General features: G+C 42.8%; 1 long non-coding RNA gene across 2 annotated transcripts; it reads left to right on the forward strand.

Moving 5' to 3' along the window:
- Window positions 1–5,250: 5,250 nt before the first annotated feature.
- Window positions 5,251–8,111, forward strand: LOC119311423. 2 transcript variants are annotated; one of them, XR_005151050.1, is made up of 5 exons: window positions 5,251–5,405; window positions 5,500–5,850; window positions 5,979–6,061; window positions 6,501–6,584; window positions 8,065–8,111. It is a non-coding gene; the product is annotated as an uncharacterized LOC119311423 (long non-coding RNA). The 2 variants fall into 2 exon arrangements; XR_005151049.1 differs by lacking the exon at window positions 8,065–8,111 and having other exon boundaries at window positions 6,501–6,641.
- Window positions 8,112–9,302: the final 1,191 nt, after the last annotated feature.

Here is a 9,302-nt window from a genome sequence, read left to right on the forward strand (position 1 = left end):
TGTCGGAGACTTCATATCTCTCGACCCGGGCATGAGCTTGGAAAACCATTTTTAGCTCTTCGAATATCTCATATGCTCTGTGTTGCTCAAAACGCTTTTGGAGCCCCGGTTCTAAGTTGTAAAGCATGCCGCACTGAACGAGGGAGTAATCATCAGCACGAGACTGCCAAGCGTTCATAACGTCTTGGTTCTCTGGGATTGGTGCTTCACCTAGCGGCGCTTCTAGGACATAATCTTTCTTGGCAGCTATGAGGATGATCCTCAGGTTTCGGACCCAGTCCGTATAGTTGCTGCCATCATCTTTCAGCTTGGTTTTCTCTAGGAACGCATTGAAGTTGAGGTGGACATGACTGTTGGCCATTTGATCTATAAGACATTTTGCAAAGGTTTTTAGACTAAGTTCATGATAATTAAGTTCATCTAATCAAATTATTCAATGAACTCCCACTTAGACAGACATCCCTCTAGTCATCTAAGCGAAACATGATCCGAGTCAACTAGGCCGTGTCCGATCATCACGTGAGACGGACTAGTCATCATCGGTGAACATCTTCATGTTGATCGTATCTTCTATACGACTCATGCTCGACCTTTCGGTCTTCCGTGTTCTGAGGCCATGTCTGTACATGCTAGGCTCGTCAAGTCAACCTAAGTGTATTGCATGTGTAAATCTGGCTTACACCCGTTGTATTCGAACGTTAGGATCTATCACACCCGATCATCACGTGGTGCTTCGAAACAACAAACCTTCGCAACGGTGCACAGTTAGGGGGAACACTTTTCTTGAAATTATTTCGAGGGATCATCTTATTTAAGCTACTGTTGTTCTAAGCAAATAAGATGTAAAACATGATAAACATCACATGCAATCAAATAGTGACATGATATGGCCAATATCATATTGCTCCTTTGATCTCCATCTTCGGGGCGCCATGATCATCTTCATCACTGGCATGACACCATGATCTCCATCATCATGATCTCCATCATCGTGTCTTCATGAAGTTGTCACGCCAACGACTACTTCTACTTCTATCGATAACGTGTTTAGCAATAAAGTAAAGTAATTTACATGGCGTTCTTCAATGACACGCAGGTCATACAAAAAATAAAGACAACTCCTATGGCTCCTGCCGGTTGTCATACTCATCGACATGCAAGTCGTGATTCCTATTACAAGAACATGATCATCTCATACATCACATATATCATTCATCACATCCTTTGGCCATATCACATCACAAAGCACTTGCTGCAAAAACAAGTTAGACGTCCTCTAATTGTTGTTGCAAATTTTTACGTGGCTTCTATAGGTGTTCTAGCAAGAACATTTCTTACCTACGTAAACCACAACATGATATGCCAATTTCTATTTACCCTTCATAAGGACCCTTCTCATCGAATCCGCTCCAACTAAAGTGGGAGAGACAGACACTCGCTAGCCACCTTATGCAACTAGTGCATGTCATTCGGTGGAACCGGTCTCACGTAAGGTACGTGTAAGGTCGGTCCGGGCCGCTTCATCCCACAATGCCGCCGAAACAAGATAAGACTAGTAGTGGCAAGAAAATTAACAACATCTACGCCCACAACTGCTTTGTGTTCTACTCGTGCATAGTAACTACGCATAGACCTAGCTCTGATACCACTATTGGGGAACGTTGCATAAAATAAATTTTTTCCTACGTTCACCATGATCAATCTATGGAGTCATCTAGCAACAAGATAGGGGAGTGCATCTACATACCCTTGTAGATCGCGTGCGGAAGTGTTCAAGAGAACGAGGTTGAGGGAGTCGTACTCGTCGTTATCCAAATCACCGGAGATCCTAGCGCCAAACGGACGGCACCTCCGCGTTCAACACACGTATGGTTGGGAAGGCGTCTCCTCCTTCTTGATCCAGCAAGGGGGAAGGAGAGGTTTATGAAGATCCAGCAGCACAACGACGTGGTGGTGGTGGATGCAGCAGTGATCTCGGCAGGGCTTCGCCAAGCACTTGCGAGAGGGAGAGGTGTAGCAGGGGAGGGGGAGGCGCCAGAGACTTGGGGTGCAGCTGCCCTCCTTCCTCCCCTCTTTATATAGGCCCCTTGGGGGGGCGCCGGCCCTAGGAGATGGGATCTCCAAGGGGGGGCGGCGGCCAAGGGGGTGGCTTGCCCCCCAAGGCAAGTGGAGGCGCCCCCACCCCTAGGGTTTCCAACCCTAGGCGTGGGGGGGGGCAAGGGGGGCGCACCAGCCCACCAGGGGCTGGTTCCCCTCCCCACTTCAGCCCATGGGGCCCTCCGGGATAGGTGGCCCCACCCGGTGGACCCCCGGGACCCTTCCGGTGGTCCCAGTACAATACCGGTGACCCCCGGAACTTTCCCGATGGCCAAAACTGCACTTCCTATATATAATTCTTCACCTCCGGACCATTCCGGAACTCCTCGTGACGTCCGGGATCTCATCCGGGACTCCGAACAACTTTCGGGTTACTGCATACTAATATCTCTTCAACCCTAGCGTCACCGAACCTTAAGTGTGTAGACCGTACGGGTTCGGCAGACATGCAGACATGACCAAGACGCCTCTCCGGTCAATAACCAACATCGGGATCTGGATACCCATGTTGGCTCCCACATGCTCCTCGATGATCTCATCGAATGAACCACGATGTCTAGGATTCAATCAATCCCGTATGCAATTCCCTTTGTCAATCGGTACGTTACTTGCCCGAGACTCGATCGTCGGTATCCCAATACCTCGTTCAATCTCGTTACCGGCAAGTCACTTTACTCGTACCGTAATGCATGATCCCGTGACCAGACACTTGGTCACATTGAGCTCATTATGATGATGCATTACAGAGTGGGCCCAGAGATACCTCTCCATCATACGGAGTGACAAATCCCAGTCTCGATTCGTGCCAACCCAACAAACACTTTCGGAGATACCCGTAGTGCACCTTTATAGTCACCCAGTTACGTTGTGACGTTTGGCACACCCAAAGCTCTCCTACGGTATCCGGGAGTTGCACAATCTCATGGTCTAAGGAAATGATACTTGACATTTGGAGACTCTCTAGCTAAACGAACTACACGATCTTTGTGCTATGCTTAGGATTGGGTCTTGTCCATCACATCATTCTACTAATGATGTGATCCCGTTATCAATGACATCCAATGTCCATAGTCAGGAAACCATGACTATCTGTTGATCAACGAGCTAGTCAACTAGAGGCTCACTAGGGACTTGTTGTGGTCTATGTATTCACACATGTATTACGATTTCCGGATAATACAATTATAGCATGAACAATAGACAATTATCATGAACAAAGAAATATAATAATAACCATTTTATTATTGCCTCTAGGGCATATTTCCAACAGATCTTTTAGTGTGCCATTGAGCATAATTAACCATATTATTATCTAGGAGTTTAGTAGCTTCTCCTAAAGTGATTTCCATAAAAGTGCCTCCCGCGGCCGAATCTAAAAGATTTCTAGAAGCAAAATTCAATCCGGCATAATTTTTTTGTATAATCATCCATAAATTCAAACCATGTGTAGGGCAATTACGTATCATTAATTTCATCCTATCCCAAGATTGTGCAACATGCTCATGATCAAGTTGCTTAAAATTCATAATATCATTTCTAAGAGAGATGATCTTAGCGGGAGGAAAATACTTAGAGACAAGAGCATCTTTGCACTTGTTCCATGAATCAATACTATTTTTAGGCAAAGACAAAAACCTAGTTTTAGCACGATCTCTAAGCGAAAAAGGAAATAGCTTCAATTTAACAATATAATTATCCACATCTTTCTTCTTTTGCATATCACACAAATCAACAAAGCTGTTTAGATGGGTAGCGACATCTTCACTAGGAAGGCCGACGAATTGATCTTTCATGACAAGATTCAACAAGGCAACATTGATTTCACAAGATTCAGCATCGGTAATAGGAGCAATCGGGGTGCTAAGAAAATCATTGTTGTTGGTATTGGAAAAGTCACACAATTTGGTATTGTCTTGAGCCATCGTGACAAACAAGCCAACACACAAGCACACAAGAAGCAAGCAAAAAGATACGAACGGAAAAAGAGGGCGAATAAAATGGCAAAGGTGAAGTGGGGGAGAGGAAAACGAGAGGCAAATGACAAATAATGTAATGCGAGGGATAAGAGTTTGTGATGGGTACTTGGTATGTCTTGACTTGTGTGTAGACTCGACGACAACGTCGCCAGAAATCCTTCTTGCTACCTCTTGAGCATGCGTTGGTTTTCCTTGAAGAGGAAAGGGCGATGCAGCAAAGTAGCGTAAGTATTTCCCTCAGTTTTTGAGAACCAAGGTATCAATCCAGTAGGAGGCCACACGCAAGTCCGTCGTACCTACAAAAACAAATAAGAACCTTACAACCAACGCGATAAAGGGGTTGTCAATCCCTTCATGGCCACTTGCAAAAGTGAGATCTGATAGAGATGATAAGATAATATTTTTGGTATTTTTATGATAAAGATTAGAAGTAAAGATTGCAAAATAAATGGCGACAGAGATAGCTAGTTGACGGGAGATTAATATTTTAAAAGATAGACCCAGGGGCCATAGGTTTCACTAGTGGCTTCTCTCAAGATAGCATAAGTATTTTAAAAGATAGAAGAAAATATTTGCAATGGATTCACATTATTGTGTTATTCTGGAGCAGGTTTACCATATATGACAGAAATTGTGCCAATTACACACGACATGATGTGTTTTGTTGTAGCTAATGATTACAAGTGATGTATTATGGTAATGTTGGCATTTGAATGCCTTGGCTCCAATGAACTAATTTCTAGCAGTATCATACAAGATATTCAAAAAGACAAAAAGTCAATGTTTTAACTAATTTCTAGCAGGATCATCAGCTCTTGTTTTGTCCATTTTTCTTTTTTTGAGCAATTCATCTCTTGCTCCTACACATTATGACTTATGTACATGATTTCTCAACCATGGACTGTCTGTCTTAGCAGGAGGGAGGTGCGCTGGCTACGTCTCTAGGGACTGTGTGGCGGGTGTGACCTCTCCCAGCTCCCCGCCTTCGCCCGCGATGACGAGGACCAGGTCCGCTGCGCCTTCAATCCCAGATCATGGTCGCGCAGGACATGCTCCATGACGCTGTGTGTGTGTCGATCTGAAGCTATCCTCTATTGCATCTAGAGGCTTGTACAAGCCATAGATCAAATCCGACAAGAGAAGAAATATGTGTGTCTGAGGAACCAAGACACCAAAGGTTCAGAGCGGCATTGTGCTGAAAAAGCCAGGACAATGTAAGAGGCTTGCACACAAGGATCTAGGTTTCTCTACGAGCAGCAGAATCAATATCCGATAGAATATAACAATTACGGACGAGGAGCCGCAACCGTAGCTTGTTGAGATGTTGCATAGGTAAACTGATCTCATGTTTTTCGTGTGTGGAATTGATGATTGATGTAGTTTCACTGAATCAAAATACTGATGCCTTTTCCCTTCTCTGTGACAGCTTTCAGAGAACTAGGAAAGTAATGGTGGACTCTCATGAAGCACAAAGACAGATAATGTTTGAGGCAAATTCCTTCACCGGCCCTGCGTATGAGAAATTCTGCAATGATGCCCAGCGGCATGCTACTCTCAAGCTGGAGGTCGAGCTTAGGAACTGGAGGTCCTGCTTCATGAGCTACGTCAGTGCTCAGAAGGCGTACATCGAATCCCTTGATGGTTGGTTGTCCAAGTTCATGCTCACAGACACCATCCGTTAATCCCGGGGATCTCCTTGATCGCGCTCGACAGGACCAGCGAGTAGCACACTACGCTGTCGACAACCGGATCCTCCTCACAACTGACTCCGGCATGGGTATTCCTCTCCTCTGCCATCTCTCTCTCTCTCTTTCTCATGCCAGTGGGCCGTGTTACTGTACACTCGACGTAGGAAGTAAGCATGATTTTTATGTAATGCTGGTTCTGGAATCGATGTTGTACCAGGCTTGCTCGCGCTCGACAGGACCAGCGAGTAGCACACTACGCTGTTGACAACCGGATCCTCCTCACAACTGACTCCGGCATGGGTATTCCTCTCCTCTGCCATCTCTCTCTCTCTTTCTCATGCCAGTGGGCCGTGTTACTGTACACTCGACGTAGGAAGTAAGCATGATTTTTATGTAATGCTGGTTTTGGAATCGATGTTGTACCAGGCTGCTACCTGCTTCCACTCTTTCACCCCCACTTCCACGAATTGTCTATAAACCTGGTCCAACATCTTATGTGTACTCTTGCAAGTTTCCTGTTTAACATATATTATCCTGGCACCAAGTTGACAGGGAGATAAATGTTTACCACCCATCCAGAGCATGTTGTTCCAGTTTTTACATCTTAGTTTAATTTTTTACTTCTTTTAGATGATCTTCGGAGAACAAAGCACAAATAGAGAATCACATGATATGCCCATCTTATTTTTTGAAGTTGATCCCAGTTTTAACTGAAACACTCCACTTCTTTGCTTTTTAGTACCCATTCCAACCCAAGAAGACGACTCAAGGGAGGACTGATCTATATGTAGGCAGATGGATGAATTCCAAGCCATGAGATAAAGTACCCTAAACCGAACTTACTATTTATTTGCAGTTTGCGAGTACACTTGTACTTCCCTGATTTCTCCCCCAAATAGCATGCTTCCAAATCCATGTGTAGTTCCCTGCCTGCTATGTTTCCAATCAGATAATTTTGGCCACCAAAATTTCTGGTTATTTAGATCGCACTTTTCGGTGGGACAATGCAGAAAAGGTGTGTTTTGATGCTCCCAATATAAAGGGTCAGGCTTTTCTCATAATGATTCAGGGAGATAAAATTTCTTTTAGAATGTTTACCACTTTGGCTTGCTTTTGTAATGAACCAAGATGAATGATGTTTGCAAAACTGAAGCTTCAACTACAATGCTATGTTCTTAGATGTTATGAAGTTTCAAGTGTTCTACTGCTATCTATTTCCTACTCGCTCCACTTCTTTTGTAAGGCATATTTTGATTTGATCAGTTAATGCTTTGAATAATAATTACTCTATTAATAGTTGCTGCATGTGAATAAGTTAATATTGGATTCATTTCTTTGGGGAGCTAAGCCATGTATTTGCAATTTTAGTATTAGTTAACATAAAATAGAGAAATGTCTGGTAGCTTCGTAGGTAGTTACTCCATTAGTAGGTGGTGCATGTGAATAAGTTAATATTGGATTCATTTCTTTCGGGAGCTAAGCCATGTATTTGCAATTTCAGTAACATAGTTAGTGTAAAATAGATAAATTTCTGGTAGCTTTGTAGGCATTGAAGAAAAAACAATAAATCCCTTGCTAAATATACCAAGGTGATGTCCACATATAGCCTTGGCTTTGTTTGTAAAGAAGCGAGTAGACATTCTACTTTTGTGTAAGTTAAAGATATGCTTTGATGTATTTCTTCAGTGAACAACACCGGATTTTCGTATGAGTTGCCTATTTATATTTTGATATTTACATAATGCATTCACCAAGTAAATCAGGAAGTATGCATCTATACTGGAAAGGAAGCGCTCAAATGTGATGTGCATCAAATACTTAGGTCAATCAGTGCCTTTTTTTGTTGCCCTCAGTGTATTTTAGTTATGATTTTGCATCCCGACGTGTTTGACAATCTAGGTACATTAATTATGCTCGTGGTCATGGTATGTCTGATTGTAGGTGCTCTAAAATGACCTATACTTAGCATTTTTTCCTCCAAATGACTTAATATGCTTAGCTAGCTCTAAAATGACTTACGAAATGCCATATTTTAGCTCTGAAATGACTTCATATGCTTAGCTAGTTCCAAAATGACATAATAAACTTATTAGTTCCAAAATGACCTTACTTAGCATTTTTTACACCAAAATGACTTAGTATGCTTAGTTAGCTCAAAAATGACATAATAACCATACTTAGCTCCAAAATGACCTATTTTACAGATATAAGTTGCATCATAATAATCTTCACATTTTAGTTGCATCATAATATCTTCTTCTTCTAGTCTTCTTCTTCTAACTTTCTTCTTTCCCATTTTGTAGATTTGCTTCAGATCACGGAAGCTTGGGTTGATGGAGTGCTTGTCTTTAGTTTTTGTTTTGACTTTGTGAAACTTGCTACCTATGATGAAACTATGTAATATTGATGAAACTATGTATATGTATGGATGAAACTTGCTACTATTGGTAACATGTGTTGGATATGTGTTCGATATATATGTGTTCATGACTATTGGTAATATGTGTTGAATATGCTATATTGGTCATATAAATATATTTGTGTTTGATTTTCTGTGAAAATGAATTGATATAAGAAAAAACAAAATTAAATGGGGCAACTTTGCCATCCGCCAGCAGATGGCAAAGAGGCCACGTGTCATCTACATGTAAAATTTGTGCTGGCCTATTTGGGCCCTTTGCCATCTGCCAGCAGATGGCAAAGCTCTTTGCCATCTGCTAGCAGACGACAAAGAGCCTGAAGCCTTTGCCATCTGCTGGCAGACGACAAAGTATGCCGTTAGCCTTCTAACGGGGCTAACCCCGTTAAGAGGCTTTGCCATCTGCCAGCTGATGGCACAGGCATAGGCTCTTTGCCATCAGCCAGCAGACGGCAAAGAAGCGTTTGCCGGCAGGGTTTCAGACAAACTGTTTGCCATTTGCTGGCAGATGGCAAAGCCTTTGCCATCCGCCGACCATGCCTTTGCCATCTGCCATGGCAGATGGCAAAGTGCCAGATTCCAGTAGTGATGGCCAAAGAAAGTTCATCCCTACAAAATCATATAGTTTGGCCGTGCTCCATTTTTGTCACACAAGAATGCTCTCATCATACACAACCCCGATGACAAGCCAAGCAATTGTTTCATACTTTAGTAATTTCAAACTTTTTTCAACTTTCACGCAATACATGAGCGTGAGCCATGGATATAGCACTATGGGTGGAATAGAATATAATGATGGGGGTTATGTGGAGAAGACAAAAAAGGAGAAAGTCTCACATTGACGTGGCTAATCAACGGGCTAGGGAGATGCCCATCAATTGATGTCAATGCAAGGAGTAGGGATTGCCATGCAACAGATGCACTAGAGCTATAAATGTATGAAAGCTCAACAAAAGAAACTAAGTGGGTGTGCATCCAACTTGCTTGCTCACGAAGACCTAAGGCATTTGAAGAAGCCCATTGTTGGAATATACAAGCCAAGTTTTATAATGAAAAATTCCCACTAGTATATGAAAGTGACAAAACAAGATACTCTCTATCATAAAGATCATGGTGCTACTT

The sequence above is a fragment of the Triticum dicoccoides genome, chromosome 5B (genome assembly GCF_002162155.2).
Source record: "Triticum dicoccoides isolate Atlit2015 ecotype Zavitan chromosome 5B, WEW_v2.0, whole genome shotgun sequence".
In the NCBI taxonomy this organism is placed as follows: domain Eukaryota; kingdom Viridiplantae; phylum Streptophyta; class Magnoliopsida; order Poales; family Poaceae; genus Triticum; species Triticum dicoccoides.